Consider the following 21,876-nt stretch of genomic DNA (forward strand, 5'->3'; position numbering starts at 1 on the left):
ATGGGACATAATACTGTGTGCAGGGGCCACTATGGGGGATAATACTGTGTGCAGGGGCCACTATGGGACATAATACTGTGTACAGGGACCACTATGGGGGATAATACTGTGTGCAGGGGCCACTATGGGACATAATACTGTGTGCAGGGGCCACTATGGGGGATAATACTGTGTGCAGGGGCCACTATGGGACATAATAATGTGTACAGGGGCCACTATGGGACATAATACTGTGTGCAGGGGTCACTATGGGACATAATACTGTGTGCAGGGGCCACTATGGGACATAATAATGTGTGCAGGGGCCACTATGGGACATAATACTGTGTGCAGGGGCCACTATGGGGGATGATACTGTGTGCAGGGGTCACTATGGGACATAATACTGTGTGCAGGGGCCACTATGGGACATAATACTGTGTGCAGGGGTCACTATGGGACATAATACTGTGTGCAGGGGCCACTATGGGGGATAATACTGTGTGCAGGGGCCACTATGGGGTATAATACTGTGTGCAGGGGCCACTATGGGGGATAATACTGTGTGCAGGGGCCACTATGGGGCATAATGCTGTGTGCAGGGACCACTATGGGGGCTTCATCTTACACATACAGTGTTGGCCAAAAGTATTGGCCCCCCTGCAGTTCTGTCAGATAATACTCGTGTTCTTCCAGATAATGATTGCAATCACAAATTCTTTCGTATTTTCTTCATTTAATTTGTCTTCAATGGAAAATCACAAAAAGAATTATCAAAAAGCCAAATTGGATATAAAAAAGATTAAAAAAGGGGGTGGACAAAAGTATTGACAGTGTTTGATAAATCATGTGATGCTTCTCTAATTTGTGTAATTAACAGCACCTGTTACTTACCTGAGGCACCTAACAGGTGGTGGCAATAACTAAATCACACGTACAGCCAGTTGAAATGGATTAAAGTTGGCTCCACCTCTGTCCTGTGTCCTTGTGTGACCACATTGAGCATGGAGAAAAGAAAGAAGACCAAAGAACTGTCTGAGGACTGGAGAAGCAAAATTGTGAGGAAGCCTGAGCAATCTCAAGGCTACAAGTCCATCTCCACAGACCTGAATGTTCCTGTGTCTACCGTGCGCAGTGTCATCCAGAAGTGTAAAGCCCATGACCCTGTGGCTAACCTCCCGAGATGTGGACGCAAAAGAAACATTGACCAGAGATTTCACCGCAAGATTGTGCGAATGGCGGATAAAGAACCGCGACTAACATCCAAACAAGTCCAAGCTGCCCTGCAGTCCGAGGGGGCAACAGTGTCACCCCGTACTATCCAGCGTCAGCGTCTGAATGAGAAGGGACTGTATGGTAGGAGACCCAGGAAGACCCCACTTCTTACCCACAGACAGAAGCCAGGCTGGAGTTTGCCAAAACTTACCTGAGAAAGCCAAAACCGTTCTGGAAGAATGTTCTCTGGTCAGAGGAGACAAAAGTAGGAGAAGGCCTCAACATAGAGATTACAGGAAAAAAGAGAAGAAGACGCCCCCTACAGTCAGACATGGCGGAGGTCCCTGATGGTTTGGGGCTGCTTTGCTGCCTCTGGCACTGGACTGCTTGACCGTGTGCATGGCATTATGAAGTCTGAAGACGACCAACACATTGTGCAGCATCATGTAGGGCCCAGTGTGAGAAAGCGGGGTCTCCCTCAGAGGTCAGGGCTCTTCCAGCAGGACAAGGACCCAAAACACACTTCAGGTCAGCACTAGAAAATGGTGGTGAGAGAAAGCCCTGGAGACTTGTAAAGTGGCAGCAATGAGTCCAGCCCTGAATCCCATATTTTTGGAGTTTTGTGTAAAAGGATCAATGATGTGACTTTTTTTTCATTCTCTTTTGTGTTTTTTCATTGCAAACAAAATAACTGAAGATCTTACCAAAGAGTTTGTGCTTGTAATCATTATCTGGGAACAGCGAGGATTATCTGACAGGACTGCAGGGGGCGATACTTATACTGTATATACCCTGTGTCACTTATATACTATATGAGTCTGTGCTGTGTAATCATTATCTGGGGGACAGCGAGGATTATCTGACAGGACTGCAGGGGGCGATACTTATACTGTATATACCCTGTGTCACTTATATACTATATAAGAGTCTGTGCTGTGTAATCATTATCTGGGGACACCGAGGATTATCTGACAGGACTGCAGGGGGCGAGACTTATACTGTATATACCCTGTGTCACTTATATACTATATAAGAGTCTGTGCTGTGTAATCATTATCTGGGGGACAGCGAGGATTATCTGACAGGACTGCAGGGGGCGATACTTATACTGTATATACCCTGTGTCACTTATATACTATATAAGAGTCTGTGCTGTGTAATCATTATCTGGGGGACAGCGAGGATTATCTGACAGGACTGCAGGGGGCGATACTTATACTGTATATACCCTGTGTCACTTATATACTATATAAGAGTTTGTGCTGTGTAATCATTATCTGGGGACAGCGAGGATTATCTGACAGGACTGCAGGGGGCGATACTTATACTGTATATACCCTGTGTCACTTATATACTATATAAGAGGGAGGACCCGGCTTCGCACGGGTATATTACATGTTATGTTTGTGTAGTGGCCCCATAAGAATTGTCCAATTTTGCACTGGTGTATTTTGTATGTGGTTTGTGTGTATGTCCATAAGCGTCATGTGATTATGTGGATCTCATTTTGGATGTCAGTGAAAAACCTGTGATCAGTTGTTATGGATACCTGGAGTAAAGCTGTATCTAATCCTTCCCCGTGTAGTACTGTGTTTAGATGCAAGTATCCAATCCTTGTTGGTGTGGTACTCTGTGCAGATGCACATATATAATCCTCCCCATGTGATATTGTGTGAAGAGGCGCGTATCTAATCCTCCAGTAAGTGAAACTGTGTGCAGACGCGCGTATCTAATGACTCTGGCGTGTGGTACTGTGTGCAGATGCGCGTATCTAATCCTCCCCCATGTGGAACTGTGTGCTGAGACGCGTATCTAATTCTCTGGCATGTGGTACTGTATGCAGAGGCCTGTATCTAATCCTCCCCTGTGTGGTATTGTGTGAAGAGGCACGTATCTAATCCTCCCCCGTGTGATACTGTGTGCTGAGACGCGTATCTAATTCTCTGGCTTGTGGTACTGTGTGCAGAGGCATGTATCTAATCCTCCAAAGTGTGATACTGTGTGCACACACGTATCTAATCCTCCCCTGTGTGGTACTGTGTGAAGAGTCGCGTATCTAATCCTACTGCATGTGGTACTGTGTGCAGACGCGTGTATCTAATCCTCCCCTGTGTGGTATTGTGTGAAGAGGTGCGTATCTAATCCTACAGTGTGTGGAACTGTGTGTAGACGCACGTATCCAAGCCCCCAGCATGTGGTACTGTGTGCAGACGCGCGTATATAATCCTATGGCATGTGGTACTGTGTGTAGACGCGCGTATCTAATCCTCCCCCATGTGGTACTGTGTGCTGAGACGCGTATCTAATTCTCTGGCTTGTGATACTGTGTGCAGAGGCATGTATCTCATCCTCCAAAGTGTGGTACTGTGTGCACACACACGTATCTAATCTTTCCCTGTGTGGTATTGTGTGAAGAGACGCGTATCTAATCCTTCGGTGTGTGGAACTGTGTGTAGACGCATGTATCTAATCCTACTGCATGTGGTACTGTGTGAAGACGCATGTATCTAATCCTATGGCATGTACAACTGTGTGCAGACGCGCGTATCTAATCCTCTGGAGTGTGGAACTGTGTGTAGACGCCTGTATCTAATCCTTCGGTATGTGGAACCGTGTGCAGACGCGTGTATCAAATCCTTCAGTGTGTGGAACTGTGTGCAGAAGTGCGTATTTAATTCTCTGGTTTGTGGGACTGTGTGCAGACCCGTGTATCTAATCCTCTGGTGTGTGATACTGTGTGCTGATCTGTGTATCTAATCCTCTGATGCGTGTATCTCAGTTTGGATATCAGTGTTGTATTGTGCATGTGGAGTGACCGTGTGTATTGCAGTTGGAATATGAGTGAAAGTTTTCAGGTTTGTATTGGCTAAGGGGGGGGGGGGGGCACTGTGTTTGAAATGCTGTATCTCAGCAACGGTATGTCCGAGCGAGTTGGAGTCTCATCTTAAACCTTCCCGGATATCTGAAGTATCTCTGTACCAAATTTGGTGAAGATCGGTCCAGTCGTTTGGTTCGCATTAGAGCACAGACAGACAGACAGACAGACAGAAATTCATTTTTATAATATAGGGAGATAAGAGTCTGTGCTGTGTAATCATTATCTGGGGACAGCGAGGATTATCTGACAGGACTGCAGGGGGCGATACTTATACTGTATATACCCTGTGTCACTTATATACTATATAAGAGTCTGTGCTGTGTAATCATTATCTGGGGGACAGCGAGGATTATCTGACAGGACTGCAGGGGGCGATACTTATACTGTATATACCCTGTGTCACTTATATACTATATAAGAGTCTGTGCTGTGTAATCATTATCTGGGGGACAGCGAGGATTATCTGACAGGACTGCAGGGGGCGATACTTATACTGTATATACCCTGTGTCACTTATATACTATATAAGAGTCTGTGCTGTGTAATCATTATCTGGGGGACAGCGAGGATTATCTGACAGGACTGCAGGGGGCGATACTTATACTGTATATACCCTGTGCCACTTATATACTATATAAGAGTCTGTGCTATGTAATCATTATCTGGGGGACAGCGAGGATTATCTGACAGGACTGCAGGGGGCGATACTTATACTGTATATACCCTGTGTCACTTATATACTATATAAGAGTCTGTGCTGTGTAATCATTATCTGGGGACACCGAGGATTATCTGACAGGAGTGCAGGGGGCGATACTTATACTGTATATACCCTGTGTCACTTATATACTATATAAGAGTCTGTGCTGTGTAATCATTATCTAGGGGACAGCGAGGAATATCTGACAGGACTGCAGGGGGCGATACTTATACTGTATATACCCTGTGTCACTTATATACTATATAAGAGTCTGTGCTGTGTAATCATTATCTGGGGGACACCGAGGATTATCTGACAGGACTGCAGGGGGCGATACTTATACTGTATATACCCTGTGTCACTTATATACTATATAAGAGTCTGTGCTGTGTAATCATTATCTGGGGACAGTGAGGATTATCTGACAGGACTGCAGGGAGCGATACTTATACTGTATATACCCTGTGTCACTTATATACTATATAAGAGTCTGTGCTGTGTAATCATTATCTGGGGGACACCGAGGATTATCTGACAGGACTGCAGGGGGCGATACTTATACTGTATATACCCTGTGTCACTTATATACTATATAAGAGTCTGTGCTGTGTAATCATTATCTGGGGGGGACACCGAGGATTATCTGACAGGACTGCAGGGGGCGATACTTATACTGTATATACCCTGTGTCACTTATATACTATATAAGAGTTTGTGCTGTGTAATCATTATCTGGAGACAGCGAGGATTATCTGACAGGACTGCAGGGGGCGATACTTATACTGTATATACCCTGTGTCACTTATATACTATATAAGAGTTTGTGCTGTGTAATCATTATCTGGGGGACAGCGAGGATTATCTGACAGGACTGCAGGGGGCGATACTTATACTGTATATACCCTGTGTCACTTATATGCTATATAAGAGTTTGTGCTGTGTAATCATTATCTGGGGACAGCGAGGATTATCTGACAGGACTGCAGGGGGCGATACTTATACTGTATATACCCTGTGTCACTTATATACTATATAAGAGTCTGTGCTGTGTAATCATTATCTGGGGACACCGAGGATTATCTGACAGGACTGCAGGGGGCGATACTTATACTGTATATACCCTGTGTCACTTATATACTATATAAGAGTCTGTGCTGTGTAATCATTATCTGGGGGACACCGAGGATTATCTGACAGGACTGCAGGGGGCGATACTTATACTGTATATACCCTGTGTCACTTATATACTATATAAGAGTTTGTGCTGTGTAATCATTATCTGGGGGACAGCGAGGATTATCTGACAGGATTGCAGGGGGCGATACTTATACTGTATATACCCTGTGTCACTTATATACTATATAAGAGTCTGTGCTGTGTAATCATTATCTGGGGGACACCGAGGATTATCTGACAGGACTGCAGGGGGCGATACTTATACTGTATATACCCTGTGTCACTTATATACTATATAAGAGTCTGTGCTGTGTAATCATTATCTGGGGGACAGCGAGGATTATCTGACAAGACTGCAGGGGGCGATACTTATACTGTATATACCCTGTGTCACTTATATACTATATAAGAGTCTGTGCTGTGTAATCATTATCTGGGGGACAGCGAGGATTATCTGACAGGACTGCAGGGGGCGATACTTGTGGCCAACACTGTATGAGGGCACTGTTACTGTATGAGAGGTCAGAGGGGGCAGGGACAGGACCGGGCAGGATTAGAGATAATAGTGTAACATATGTAGATACTGAAACCGTTCAGCTCGGACCAACCTGCTATATACTATACAGAACATAGTATACACTATACACAGACTACTATATACAACATAGTATACACTGTACACAAGCTTCTATATACAACATAGTATACAGTATACACACCATTGCCCTGGTCCTGGAGTGTATATATACAGACGCCATCATTACTTCTTTGTATTTCTGGAAGTTTCCATGTTACACGTTGCAGTGTCGGAGTTTCCTGACTCTCCTGAACAGAACGTCACCCAATGTTATGGAGGAGCTCTGAGAACCCCGCTATGTATTAGAAGGGTCCCCCGACATTAAAGGGGTTTTCAGACGCTAGACATGTACTGCCCATTTACAGGGTGGGGGATGAATGTCTGATAACTACAACAGGGGTCCCTGCAAATCCGGCCAGTCACTGGGACCCCAAAGGTCCCTCGGCCAAATAAAGTATACTACTATAACAAATGGGACGTGGTTAGGTGGTCACCAGGGGACCCCAGGCCTAGTGTTCCTGAGCAATCAGAGTTGTTAGTTTCAGCCCCAATATGCTAATCAAGCACTCAATTGTCAAGTGGGCTGTCTTAGACTTTCTGCCCCACCCTAGGGCCGCCCACCTGACAGTAGAGACCCTGATTAGCATATAGGGGGCTGATACTAATAGCATTGAGTGGCACCTATAGAGGGATGAGAGCGATGGAGTGAGTGGAGGTCATGGAGGAACAACGGCTAAAAATAAACCTGGTGGCAGCGCAAGTCCTAATAATCCGAAAGAGCCGCCCACATAGAAGACAAGATGTCCTAATCCATCACAGCACGAGAATAAACCGGTTCCACAGCTTCAGCCCCATGTACAGCGCTATATATATATATATATACTGTATATGTGTATTATAATACTATATATACAGGAGCCAAAAATACCCGGAAGATTCGGAGTGCTCGCACTTTAGTTCTGTCATGGGAGGATGAAGTCACATGTCTTGGAGTCCGCTTAAAGGGATCCTATCTTTCAAACCCATTTTTTCTGAGTAACATGTTGGAATAGCCTTAAGAACGGCCATTCTTCTCCTACCTTTTGTTGCCTTCTCCGCGCCGTAGGAATCCTGTTTTTTGTCGGTATGCAAATGATTCTCTCGCAGCACTGGGGGCGGTCCTCAGCACTCAAACAGCACTGGGGGCGTCCCCAATGCTGCGAGAGAACTCTTCAGCGCCGCCTCCATCTTCTTCTGGAACGTCGTCTTCATCCTCTTCTTCCGGCGCAGGTTTCAGACTTCTAGGCCTCGGGCAGAGCAGACTGCGAATGACCACACGCCACAAGAAAATGGCCACCTACAATAACATCTTTAGTTACAGCACATTCTCAATAAAAGTAAGAAGGAAGCAACTCATGGTAGACCCAAGATAGGTCTTTATTTCTGGAGTAGACCCTCAATTTGTAACCAAGAACTTCAATACTGCGGATCTGGTAACTGGATCTTGATGCCCCTTGGAGGTGGTGGCTCCTGTGTCCAGATACTTCCCTGGTGTGGTGGTTGTCTTGATGCCCCTTGGAGGTGGTGGCTCCTGTGTCCAGATACTTCCCTGGTGTGGTGGTTGTCTTGATGCCCCTTGGAGGTGGTGGCTCCTGTGTCCAGATACCTCCCTGGTGTGGTGATTGTCTTGATGCCCCTTGGAGGTGGTGGCTCCTGTGTCCAGATACTTCCCTGGTGTGGTGGTTGTCTTGATGTCACTTGGAGGAGGTGGCTCCTGTGTCCAGATACCTCCCTGGTGTGGTGGTTGTCTTGATGCCCCTTGGAGGTGGTGGCTCCTGTGTCCAGATACTTCCCTGGTGTGGTGGTTGTCTTGATGCCCCTTGGAGGTGGTGGCTCCTGTGTCCAGATACTTCCCTGGTGTGGTGGTTGTCTTGATGCCCCTTGGAGGTGGTGGCTCCTGTGTCCAGATACTTCCCTGGTGTGGTGGTTGTCTTGATGCCCCTTGGAGGTGGTGGCTCCTGTGTCCAGATACCTCCCTGGTGCGGTGGTTGTCTTGATGTCACTTGGAGGTGGTGGCTCCTGTGTCCAGATACTTCCCCGGTGTGGTGGTTGTCTTGATGCCCCTTGGAGGTGGTGGCTCCTGTGTCCAGATACTTCCCTGGTGTGGTGGTTGTCTTGATGTCACTTGGAGGTGGTGGCTCCTGTGTCCAGATACTTCCCTGGTGTGGTGGTTGTCTTGATGCCCCTTGGAGGTGGTGGCTCCTGTGTCCAGATACTTCCCTGGTGTGGTGGTTGTCTTGATGTCACTTGGAGGTGGTGGCTCCTGTGTCCAGATACTTCCCTGGTGTGGTGGTTGTCTTGATGTCACTTGGAGGTGGTGGCTCCTGTGTCCAGATACCTCCCTGGTGTGGTGGTTGTCTTGATGCCCCTTGGAGGAGGTGGCTCCTGTGTCCAGATACCTCCCTGGTGTGGTGATTGTCTTGATGTCCCTTAGAGGTGGTGGCTCCTGTGTCCAGATACCTCCCTGGTGTGGTGGTTGTCTTGATGCCCCTTGGAGGTGGTGGCTCCTGTGTCCAGATACTTCCCTGGTGTGGTGGTTGTCTTGATGCCCCTTGGAGGTGGTGGCTCCTGTGTCCAGATACCTCCCTGGTGTGGTGATTGTCTTGATGTCCCTTGAAGGTGGTGGCTCCTGTGTCCAGATACCTCCCTGGTGTGGTGGTTGTCTTGATGTCCCTTAGAGGTGGTGGCTCCTGTGTCCAGATACTTCCCTGGTGTGGTGGTTGTCTTGATGTCCCTTAGAGGTGGTGGCTCCTGTGTCCAGATACCTCCCTGGTGTGGTGATTGTCTTGATGTCCCTTGAAGGTGGTGGCTCCTGTGTCCAGATACCTCCCTGGTGTGGTGGTTGTCTTGATGCCCCTTGGAGGTGGTGGCTCCTGTGTCCAGATACTTCCCTGCTGTGGTGGTTGTCTTGATGTCCCTTAGAGGTGGTGGCTCCTGTGTCCAGATACTTCCCTGGTGTGGTGATTGTCTTGATGTCCCTTAGAGGTGGTGGCTCCTGTGTCCAGATACTTCCCTGGTGTGGTGGTTGTCTTGATGTCCCTTAGAGGTGGTGGCTCCTGTGTCCAGATACCTCCCTGGTGTAGTGGTTGTCTTGATGCCCCTTGGAGGTGGTGGCTCCTGTGTCCAGATACTTCCCTGGTGTGGTGGTTGTCTTGATGCCCCTTGGAGGTGGTGGCTCCTGTGTCCAGATACTTCCCTGGTGTGGTGGTTGTCTTGATGTCACTTGGAGGTGGTGGCTCCTGTGTCCAGATACCTCCCTGGTGTGGTGGTTGTCTTGATGCCCCTTGGAGGTGGTGGCTCCTGTGTCCAGATACTTCCCTGGTGTGGTGGTTGTCTTGATGTCCCTTAGAGGTGGTGGCTCCTGTGTCCAGATACCTCCCTGGTGTGGTGATTGTCTTGATGTCCCTTGAAGGTGGTGGCTCCTGTGTCCAGATACCTCCCTGGTGTGGTGGTTGTCTTGATGCCCCTTGGAGGTGGTGGCTCCTGTGTCCAGATACTTCCCTGGTGTGGTGGTTGTCTTGATGTCCCTTAGAGGTGGTGGCTCCTGTGTCCAGATACTTCCCTGGTGTGGTGATTGTCTTGATGTCCCTTAGAGGTGGTGGCTCCTGTGTCCAGATACTTCCCTGGTGTGGTGGTTGTCTTGATGTCCCTTAGAGGTGGTGGCTCCTGTGTCCAGATACCTCCCTGGTGTAGTGGTTGTCTTGATGCCCCTTGGAGGTGGTGGCTCCTGTGTCCAGATACTTCCCTGGTGTGGTGGTTGTCTTGATGTCACTTGGAGGTGGTGGCTCCTGTGTCCAGATACCTCCCTGGTGTGGTGGTTGTCTTGATGCCCCTTGGAGGTGGTGGCTCCTGTGTCCAGATACCTCCCTGGTGTGGTGGTTGTCTTGATGTCACTTGGAGGAGGTGGCTCCTGTGTCCAGATACCTCCCTGGTGTGGTGGTTGTCTTGATGCCCCTTGGAGGTGGTGGCTCCTGTGTCCAGATACTTCCCTGGTGTGGTGGTTGTCTTGATGCCCCTTGGAGGTGGTGGCTCCTGTGTCCAGATACTTCCCTGGTGTGGTGGTTGTCTTGATGCCCCTTGGAGGTGGTGGCTCCTGTGTCCAGATACTTCCCTGGTGTGGTGGTTGTCTTGATGCCCCTTGGAGGTGGTGGCTCCTGTGTCCAGATACCTCCCTGGTGCGGTGGTTGTCTTGATGTCACTTGGAGGTGGTGGCTCCTGTGTCCAGATACTTCCCCGGTGTGGTGGTTGTCTTGATGCCCCTTGGAGGTGGTGGCTCCTGTGTCCAGATACTTCCCTGGTGTGGTGGTTGTCTTGATGTCACTTGGAGGTGGTGGCTCCTGTGTCCAGATACTTCCCTGGTGTGGTGGTTGTCTTGATGCCCCTTGGAGGTGGTGGCTCCTGTGTCCAGATACTTCCCTGGTGTGGTGGTTGTCTTGATGTCACTTGGAGGTGGTGGCTCCTGTGTCCAGATACTTCCCTGGTGTGGTGGTTGTCTTGATGTCACTTGGAGGTGGTGGCTCCTGTGTCCAGATACCTCCCTGGTGTGGTGGTTGTCTTGATGCCCCTTGGAGGAGGTGGCTCCTGTGTCCAGATACCTCCCTGGTGTGGTGATTGTCTTGATGTCCCTTAGAGGTGGTGGCTCCTGTGTCCAGATACCTCCCTGGTGTGGTGGTTGTCTTGATGCCCCTTGGAGGTGGTGGCTCCTGTGTCCAGATACTTCCCTGGTGTGGTGGTTGTCTTGATGCCCCTTGGAGGTGGTGGCTCCTGTGTCCAGATACCTCCCTGGTGTGGTGATTGTCTTGATGTCCCTTGAAGGTGGTGGCTCCTGTGTCCAGATACCTCCCTGGTGTGGTGGTTGTCTTGATGTCCCTTAGAGGTGGTGGCTCCTGTGTCCAGATACTTCCCTGGCGTGATGGTTGTCTTGATGTCCCTTAGAGGTGGTGGCTCCTGTGTCCAGATACCTCCCTGGTGTGGTGATTGTCTTGATGTCCCTTGAAGGTGGTGGCTCCTGTGTCCAGATACCTCCCTGGTGTGGTGGTTGTCTTGATGCCCCTTGGAGGTGGTGGCTCCTGTGTCCAGATACTTCCCTGCTGTGGTGGTTGTCTTGATGTCCCTTAGAGGTGGTGGCTCCTGTGTCCAGATACTTCCCTGGTGTGGTGATTGTCTTGATGTCCCTTAGAGGTGGTGGCTCCTGTGTCCAGATACTTCCCTGGTGTGGTGGTTGTCTTGATGCCCCTTGGAGGTGGTGGCTCCTGTGTCCAGATACTTCCCTGGTGTGGTGGTTGTCTTGATGTCCCTTAGAGGTGGTGGCTCCTGTGTCCAGATACCTCCCTGGTGTGGTGATTGTCTTGATGTCCCTTGAAGGTGGTGGCTCCTGTGTCCAGATACCTCCCTGGTGTGGTGGTTGTCTTGATGCCCCTTGGAGGTGGTGGCTCCTGTGTCCAGATACTTCCCTGGTGTGGTGGTTGTCTTGATGTCCCTTAGAGGTGGTGGCTCCTGTGTCCAGATACTTCCCTGGTGTGGTGATTGTCTTGATGTCCCTTAGAGGTGGTGGCTCCTGTGTCCAGATACTTCCCTGGTGTGGTGGTTGTCTTGATGTCCCTTAGAGGTGGTGGCTCCTGTGTCCAGATACCTCCCTGGTGTAGTGGTTGTCTTGATGCCCCTTGGAGGTGGTGGCTCCTGTGTCCAGATACTTCCCTGGTGTGGTGGTTGTCTTGATGTCACTTGGAGGTGGTGGCTCCTGTGTCCAGATACCTCCCTGGTGTGGTGGTTGTCTTGATGCCCCTTGGAGGTGGTGGCTCCTGTGTCCAGATACCTCCCTGGTGTGGTGGTTGTCTTGATGTCACTTGGAGGAGGTGGCTCCTGTGTCCAGATACCTCCCTGGTGTGGTGGTTGTCTTGATGCCCCTTGGAGGTGGTGGCTCCTGTGTCCAGATACTTCCCTGGTGTGGTGGTTGTCTTGATGCCCCTTGGAGGTGGTGGCTCCTGTGTCCAGATACTTCCCTGGTGTGGTGGTTGTCTTGATGCCCCTTGGAGGTGGTGGCTCCTGTGTCCAGATACTTCCCTGGTGTGGTGGTTGTCTTGATGCCCCTTGGAGGTGGTGGCTCCTGTGTCCAGATACCTCCCTGGTGCGGTGGTTGTCTTGATGTCACTTGGAGGTGGTGGCTCCTGTGTCCAGATACTTCCCCGGTGTGGTGGTTGTCTTGATGCCCCTTGGAGGTGGTGGCTCCTGTGTCCAGATACTTCCCTGGTGTGGTGGTTGTCTTGATGTCACTTGGAGGTGGTGGCTCCTGTGTCCAGATACTTCCCTGGTGTGGTGGTTGTCTTGATGCCCCTTGGAGGTGGTGGCTCCTGTGTCCAGATACTTCCCTGGTGTGGTGGTTGTCTTGATGTCACTTGGAGGTGGTGGCTCCTGTGTCCAGATACTTCCCTGGTGTGGTGGTTGTCTTGATGTCACTTGGAGGTGGTGGCTCCTGTGTCCAGATACCTCCCTGGTGTGGTGGTTGTCTTGATGCCCCTTGGAGGAGGTGGCTCCTGTGTCCAGATACCTCCCTGGTGTGGTGATTGTCTTGATGTCCCTTAGAGGTGGTGGCTCCTGTGTCCAGATACCTCCCTGGTGTGGTGGTTGTCTTGATGCCCCTTGGAGGTGGTGGCTCCTGTGTCCAGATACTTCCCTGGTGTGGTGGTTGTCTTGATGCCCCTTGGAGGTGGTGGCTCCTGTGTCCAGATACCTCCCTGGTGTGGTGATTGTCTTGATGTCCCTTGAAGGTGGTGGCTCCTGTGTCCAGATACCTCCCTGGTGTGGTGGTTGTCTTGATGTCCCTTAGAGGTGGTGGCTCCTGTGTCCAGATACTTCCCTGGCGTGGTGGTTGTCTTGATGTCCCTTAGAGGTGGTGGCTCCTGTGTCCAGATACCTCCCTGGTGTGGTGATTGTCTTGATGTCCCTTGAAGGTGGTGGCTCCTGTGTCCAGATACCTCCCTGGTGTGGTGGTTGTCTTGATGCCCCTTGGAGGTGGTGGCTCCTGTGTCCAGATACTTCCCTGCTGTGGTGGTTGTCTTGATGTCCCTTAGAGGTGGTGGCTCCTGTGTCCAGATACTTCCCTGGTGTGGTGATTGTCTTGATGTCCCTTAGAGGTGGTGGCTCCTGTGTCCAGATACTTCCCTGGTGTGGTGGTTGTCTTGATGCCCCTTGGAGGTGGTGGCTCCTGTGTCCAGATACTTCCCTGGTGTGGTGGTTGTCTTGATGTCCCTTAGAGGTGGTGGCTCCTGTGTCCAGATACCTCCCTGGTGTGGTGATTGTCTTGATGTCCCTTGAAGGTGGTGGCTCCTGTGTCCAGATACCTCCCTGGTGTGGTGGTTGTCTTGATGCCCCTTGGAGGTGGTGGCTCCTGTGTCCAGATACTTCCCTGGTGTGGTGGTTGTCTTGATGTCCCTTAGAGGTGGTGGCTCCTGTGTCCAGATACTTCCCTGGTGTGGTGATTGTCTTGATGTCCCTTAGAGGTGGTGGCTCCTGTGTCCAGATACTTCCCTGGTGTGGTGGTTGTCTTGATGTCCCTTAGAGGTGGTGGCTCCTGTGTCCAGATACCTCCCTGGTGTAGTGGTTGTCTTGATGCCCCTTGGAGGTGGTGGCTCCTGTGTCCAGATACCTCCCTGGTGTGGTGCCCGACCACTTGTCTATCTCAAATCTCTGACAACATCTCCTAGCAATAAATCTTTTTTTAGGATCACGATGACGAGGACACGACTCCCAAGCTGTCTTACGTAACTGTGACAGGTCTCTGTGCCAATACCACACCAGCCAAATCTGGAAGAACATGTTTTATGGTGCAGGGTGAAGAGTCTCAGAATAGAAACTTCCCCAAAAATCCTACGCAGATAAGAATTCAGGTTGTGACGCTCCAGCCCTGCTCGAGATGTTCCAGATAATGAGGACTGTCGTACCAATTACAAGTCACGGCTAATTATCATATGACAGTAGATTTCACACCCCTGCAATTATAGTCTGAGATCTCGCCCATATTCCACCCAGAGTCCATGGATGAACCATGTGTGATCTGTCACTGGTGACCTTCCATCACCTCCACTAGTTCCCGCTCTGTGCACCCTGTAATAGCTCCATAGTACAACAAACACCAAAACTAACTGCAGTGACGGCTCAGGAACGGTGGGGACGCAACACTGAAATACCCAATCAAATGTCGCTGAAATTACTTGTCCAGGATCTGAACATTTTGGATAGTGATGACCTTCCCACTGGATCGGCCGGAGTCTGAGCCTCCATTCCCGAACTGATCAGCTATAGAGTAAGAAGCAGTCCTAAGCCAGTGATTGGGAGCGGGACTGCAGATCCAGGCACCAGCACCACACTCTATGGAGCTCTGTATACTGTACACTACCGCCCCTTACAGAATAGTGGTAGCTCTTGGAACTGCACCCCCACTCCCAACCACTAGGAGCAGAGCTACATGGTTATAGGTGGCCGTATCTGTCTAACCTATAGAGAAGTCATTAGTATCAGTAATGGTCAGATCCTGGACAATCCCTTTAATTCTCCGAGATGGGACAGAATGGAAGAAGGATATGACGTGACGTGATGCAACAACTCCGACGTTTACAAAATCTATTCACGGCACAAAACACGAACTATCGCGACTACAGCATCGGTAAATATCGCGACTATCATGACTATAGTGTTGGTAAATTGGACGAAGAGACGGATCCCATTAAGTGGAATTGATTAATTATAGGTTTCCTTCAGTCAATGGAACAATGAAGGTCCATGTGACCTCGGGGTGACCCAAGTGATGGTCACATGACGGAGGTCATCGACCTATAAGAATACAGACACAATAATAGTCATATCTCCAATATAATATCACATCGCGTTCTAGCGAGGACGGCGGCGAATGCGATACGGATAAAGGATGATGTCAGCGATCATCTGCTTCATATCGGACTCACTGACAGAAATACAGTCTGTGTATACAGTATATATATAGAGAGAGAGAGAGAGAGAGAGATATAGATGGTCCCTATAATGTGTCATCTGATAATCCAGCAAAGAATTGTAACATAATGTGATTGTATCATAACCGGGAACATAACGCCCTAATAATATCAGATTAACGGAATAAGACGGAAACAGAAAGACGCGTTTGTTTGTCCGACTGCAACGACTACAAAAAATGGCGCAAAATATGGAACGCTTCACGAATTTGCGTGTCATCCTTGCGCAGGGGCCATGCTAATCTTCTCTGTATCGTTCCAATTTTAGTATATGTGCTGCCGAAGCGAGCACGAGAAGATGGCGGCCGCCAGCGCTATATATGGTCCCGTGTGAGCCGGACTGTGACATCAGGGAGACTTAGTAGCGGCTCTCCTGAGCTGACAGGATTGTGTAAGACGTTACTTTATATTCCTCACAAGGGCCGAGAAAATCCACAAAGACATCGAAGATTTGGGGGAAACTGAAGTGATTATATGACTGCGGAGTATGCAAATGAGACGGCCACCCCAGTGCATGCTGGGAGAAGGGGCGTGGTCACGACTGTAGGTGGAGCTTCCAGAGCAGCGCGCCCGCCAGACATGGCTCCTTCTCTCGTGTCCGTGCACTGAACCTTGTGCTTGTACCAGAGACGGAGGCGGAGTGACTGGTGGTCATGTGACATTGTGCCTGGTCAGCGCCCTCTCCTGAGGTCAGAGATCGGCTGCAATCACATCGCACCAGTACAAGCCCACACACATTACATACAATCTATAACGACCGCCGGCTCCACCTGAATATCTCAAATATCACAAACCGATCAATGTGGGATTCCTCTCAGACTATTGACAATGACATGAGGTGATCCGTCCACCCCTGTATGGGTCGGATGGTTTAACCTGGATTCCCGAGCTTCACCTACGGTCTGTGACCACGCCCCTTCTCCCAGCATGCACTGGGGCGGCCGTCTCATTTGCATACTCAGGTCATACAATCACTTCAGTTTCTCCCAAATCTTCGATGTCTTTGTGGATTTTCTCGGCCCTTGTGAGGAATATAAAGTAACGTCTTACACAATCCTGTCAGCTCGGGAGAGCCGGGACTAAGTCTCCCTGATGTCACAGTCCGGCTCACACGGGACCATATATAGCGCTGGCGGCCGCCATCTTCTCGTGCTCGCTTCGGCAGCACATATACTAAAATTGGAACGATACAGAGAAGATTAGCATGGCCCCTGCGCAAGGATGACACGCAAATTCGTGAAGCGTTCCATATTTTACCACATTCCCTCCTCACCGCTGCACACATCTCCCTCCCGCCTCCTTCCTCAGGTAAATCCTTTTCCTTTCCTTCTTATAGAAGGTTCTGGAGTAAAGTCACAAGCCATTTACCTCAGGTCGCCACTGTAACGTGTCTGTATGTCCCGCGGTATAGTGACACGTGACTGCGCCCAGGACGCCATGTCTGCAGGATTAGGCCTCGTCACATCTGTGTTCTGTCCAGACCCCCCAGACAGAAGACGGAACGCACCGACCGGCGGAGAGCCAAGACTGGAATACGGAACGCACCGACCGGCGGAGAGCCAAGACTGGAATACGGAACGCATCGACCGGCGGAGAGCCAAGACTGGAATATGGAACGCACCGACCGGCGGAGAGCCAAGACTGGAATACGGAACGCACCGACCGGCGGAGAGCCAAGACTGGAATACGGAACGCACCGACCGGCGGAGAGCCAAGACTGGAATACGGAACGCATCGACCGGCGGAGAGCCAAGACTGGAATATGGAACGCACCGACCGGCGGAGAGCCAAGACTGGAATACGGAACGCACCGACTGGCGGAGAGCGAAGACTGGAATACGGAACGCACCGACCGGCGGAGAGCGAAGACTGGAATACGGAACGCACCGACCGGCGGAGAGCAAAGACTGGAATACGGAACGCACCGACCGGCGGAGAGCCAAGACTGGAATACGGAACGCACCGACCGGCGGAGAGCCAAGACTGGAATACGGAACGCACCGACCGGCGGAGAGCCAAGACTGGAATATGGAACGCACCGACCGGCGGAGAGCCAAGACTGGAATACGGAACGCACCGACTGGCGGAGAGCGAAGACTGGAATACGGAACGCACCGACCGGCGGAGAGCCAAGACTGGAATACGGAACGCATCGACCGGCGGAGAGCCAAGACTGGAATATGGAACGCACCGACCGGCGGAGAGCCAAGACTGGAATACGGAACGCACCGACCGGCGGAGAGCCAAGACTGGAATACGGAACGCACCGACCGGCGGAGAGCCAAGACTGGAATACGGAACGCATCGACCGGCGGAGAGCCAAGACTGGAATATGGAACGCACCGACCGGCGGAGAGCCAAGACTGGAATACGGAACGCACCGACTGGCGGAGAGCGAAGACTGGAATACGGAACGCACCGACCGGCGGAGAGCGAAGACTGGAATACGGAACGCACCGACCGGCGGAGAGCAAAGACTGGAATACGGAACGCACCGACCGGCGGAGAGCCAAGACTGGAATATGGAACGCACCGACCGGCGGAGAGCCAAGACTGGAATACGGAACGCACCGACTGGCGGAGAGCCAAGACTGGAATACGGAACGCACCGACCGGCGGAGAGCCAAGACTGGAATACGGAACGCATCGACCGGCGGAGAGCCAAGACTGGAATATGGAACGCACCGACCGGCGGAGAGCCAAGACTGGAATACGGAACGCACCGACCGGCGGAGAGCCAAGACTGGAATACGGAACGCACCGACCGGCGGAGAGCCAAGACTGGAATACGGAACGCATCGACCGGCGGAGAGCCAAGACTGGAATATGGAACGCACCGACCGGCGGAGAGCCAAGACTGGAATACGGAACGCACCGACTGGCGGAGAGCCAAGACTGGAATACGGAACGCACCGACCGGCGGAGAGCGAAGACTGGAATACGGAACGCACCGACCGGCGGAGAGCGAAGACTGGAATACGGAACGCACCGACCGGCGGAGAGCAAAGACTGGAATACGGAACGCACCGACCGGCGGAGAGCCAAGACTGGAATACGGAACGCACCGACCGGCGGAGAGCCAAGACTGGAATACGGAACGCACCGACCGGCGGAGAGCCAAGACTGGAATATGGAACGCACCGACCGGCGGAGAGCCAAGACTGGAATACGGAACGCACCGACTGGCGGAGAGCGAAGACTGGAATACGGAACGCACCGACCGGCGGAGAGCGAAGACTGGAATACGGAACGCACCGACCGGCGGAGAGCAAAGACTGGAATACGGAACGCACCGACCGGCGGAGAGCCAAGACTGGAATACGAAACGCACCGACTGGCGGAGAGCGAAGACTGGAATACGGAACGCACTGACCGGCGGAGAGCAAAGACTGGAATACGGAACGCACCGACCGGCGGAGAGCAAAGACTGGAATACGGAACGCACCGACCGGCGGAGAGCCAAGACTGGAATGGAGGCCGTGTGTTTTCCATGTGATGTCTGAAACGAGTCATGAGGAGATGAAAGAACTTCATGGACGGCTCTCCTCTCCACATGACTGGTGCGGACACCACACGGAAAACACACGGCCTCCATTCCAGTCTTGGCTCTCCGCCGGTCGGTGCGTTCCGTATTCCAGTCTTGGCTCTCCGCCGGTCGATGCGTTCCGTATTCCAGTCTTGGCTCTCCGCCGGTCGGTGCGTTCCATATTCCAGTCTTGGCTCTCCGCCGGTCGGTGCGTTCCGTATTCCAGTCTTGGCTCTCCGCCGGTCGGTGCGTTCCGTATTCCAGTCTTGGCTCTCCACCGGTCGGTGCGTTCCGTATTCCAGTCTTGGCTCTCCGCCGGTCGGTGCGTTCCGTATTCCAGTCTTGGCTCTCCACCGGTCGGTGCGTTCCGTATTCCAGTCTTGGCTCTCCGCCGGTCGGTGCGTTCCGTATTCCAGTCTTGGCTCTCCGCCGGTCGGTGCGTTCCGTATTCCAGTCTTGGCTCTCCGCCGGTCGGTGCGTTCCGTATTCCAGTCTTGGCTCTCCGCCGGTCGGTGCGTTCCGTATTCCAGTCTTTGCTCTCCGCCGGTCGATGCGTTCCGTATTCCAGTCTTGGCTCTCCGCCGGTTGGTGCGTTCCGTATTCCAGTCTTGGCTCTCCGCCGGTTGGTGCGTTCCGTATTCCAGTCTTGGCTCTCCGCCAGTCGGTGCGTTCCGTATTCCAGTCTTTGCTCTCCGCCGGTCGATGCGTTCCGTATTCCAGTCTTGGCTCTCCGCCAGTCGGTGCGTTCCGTATTCCAGTCTTGGCTCTCCGCCGGTCGGTGCGTTCCGTCTTCTGTCTGGGGGGTCTGGACAGAACACAGATGTGACGAGGCCTAATCCTGCAGACATGGCGTCCTGGGCGCAGTCACGTGTCACTATACCGCGGGACATACAGACACGTTACAGTGGCGACCTGAGGTAAATGGCTTGTGACTTTACTCCAGAACCTTCTATAAGAAGGAAAGGAAAAGGATTTACCTGAGGAAGGAGGCGGGAGGGAGATGTGTGCAGCGGTGAGGAGGGAATGTGGTAAAATATGGAACGCTTCACGAATTTGCGTGTCATCCTTGCGCAGGGGCCATGCTAATCTTCTCTGTATCGTTCCAATTTTAGTATATGTGCTGCCGAAGCGAGCACGAGAAGATGGCGGCCGCCAGCGCTATATATGGTCCCGTGTGAGCCGGACTGTGACATCAGGGAGACTTAGTAGCGGCTCTCCCGAGCTGACAGGATTGTGTAAGATGTTACTTTATATTCCTCACAAGGACCGAGAAAATCCACAAAGACATCGAAGATTTGGGGGAAACTGAAGTGATTGTATGACTGCGGAGTATGCAAATGAACGGCCGCCCCAGTGCATGCTGGGAGAAGGGGCGTGGTCACTGACTGTGGGTGAAGCTCGGGAATCCAGGTCAAACCATCCGGCCCATACAGGGGTGGACGGATCATCTAATCTCATGTCATTGTCAATAGTCTGAGAGGAATCCCACATTGTTCGGTTTGTGATATTTGAGATATTCAGGTGGAGCCGGCGGTCCGTATAGATTGTATGTAATGTGTATGTGCTTGTATTGGATAAGGGATCTATTGGTGCGATGTGGTTGCAGCCGATCTCTTACCTCAGTAGAGGGCGCTGACCAGGCACAATGTCACATGACCACCAGTCACTTCTCCTTCCCGCCGCTGAGCTGATAAGACAATACGTAGGCTGAGCTCACGCGGCAGCAGAGTGGCGCAGCGGAAGCGTGCTGGGCCCATAACCCAGAGGTCGATGGATCGAAACCATCCTCTGCTAGTTTTTTTGTTTGTTTGTTTGTTTTTTAAGCCTCCAATCACTTTCTCTCTCTTGTTGTGGAGTCTCAGACATTCCCAGGTGAGAAAGACCTTAGAGACGTCTGCTGCAGGTGTGGGGCTCTTATACCTTCTATAGGTTCTTCCAGGATGTGGCAGTGTTATGTATACAGTATATCTTTAGACTTATAGTCTTCAGTACCCAATATATCTGTAGAACAGCTCAGAGTCCAGAGCACAACATATAAAATACATACATCACAGACAGTACACATAGCAGACACATAGGTGATGACAGGTCAGAATCCAGAGCGCGTCATATATAACATATAGATTACATACGTCATACACAGTATACATGGCAGACACGCAGGTGATGACATCACTAGGCAGTATTTTCCCCCAGCCCTGCTGTCTGGTTCCATGGTGTAATGGTTAGCACTCTGGACTCTGAATCCAGCGATCCGAGTTCAAATCTCGGTGGAACCTGAAGTTTTTTTTCTCTCCCCATTACTTTATATTGTGTCATCATTAAGCTTAATTATCCCTAAAATGAAGGGGTTACGTTTTATCCCTCACTAACTTGTTGCTAGTTGACGGTTGTCCAAGTGTCACAGATAACGGACGGGATATTATTAGGGTTGACCGACCCCGAGCCCCAGACAGGGATCGGGACCCCGCTATTTGGAAGGAGCAGATTGTGAAGACCCCGGAGATTCACCGGTATCACCGACGCTCTAGGACACTTAAAGGGGTGGTGTCCTCAGCCTTAAAGGGGTTGTGTAGGAATTATAGGATAGTCAGGGGTGGCCGGGCTGGGCAGAAAGCAAAACGAACATGAAAGAGCGGCTGGTTTATTCTGAGTCTCCTTTCCCTCCATTGCTAAAAGTGGAGAAATTCTCCCAACATCTGAAATGACTTCAGCGTGAGCCGGAACCACCTGAATATCACAAATATCACAAACCGAACAATCTGGGATTCGTCTCAGACT

The 21,876-nt window shown here is 51.1% G+C and overlaps 4 non-coding genes across 4 annotated transcripts; 2 read left to right on the forward strand and 2 right to left on the reverse strand.

The window, feature by feature from the left end:
* Positions 1–15,754: 15,754 nt before the first annotated feature.
* Positions 15,755–15,861, reverse strand: LOC142210950 (U6 spliceosomal RNA). The gene has a single exon (XR_012717055.1). It is a non-coding gene; the product is annotated as a U6 spliceosomal RNA (small nuclear RNA).
* Positions 15,862–16,718: 857 nt separating this feature from the next.
* On the forward strand, positions 16,719–16,825 carry LOC142210935 (U6 spliceosomal RNA). The gene has a single exon (XR_012717041.1). It is a non-coding gene; the product is annotated as a U6 spliceosomal RNA (small nuclear RNA).
* A 3,299-nt stretch (positions 16,826–20,124) lies between these two features.
* LOC142210936 (U6 spliceosomal RNA) lies at positions 20,125–20,231 on the reverse strand. Its single transcript, XR_012717042.1, has one exon. It is a non-coding gene; the product is annotated as a U6 spliceosomal RNA (small nuclear RNA).
* A 1,071-nt stretch (positions 20,232–21,302) lies between these two features.
* TRNAQ-CUG (transfer RNA glutamine (anticodon CUG)) lies at positions 21,303–21,374 on the forward strand. Its single transcript has one exon. It is a non-coding gene; the product is annotated as a tRNA-Gln (tRNA).
* The last annotated feature ends 502 nt before the right edge of the window (positions 21,375–21,876 follow it).

This window comes from Leptodactylus fuscus, chromosome 6, assembly GCF_031893055.1.
Source record: "Leptodactylus fuscus isolate aLepFus1 chromosome 6, aLepFus1.hap2, whole genome shotgun sequence".
Taxonomy (NCBI): Eukaryota; Metazoa; Chordata; class Amphibia; order Anura; family Leptodactylidae; genus Leptodactylus; species Leptodactylus fuscus.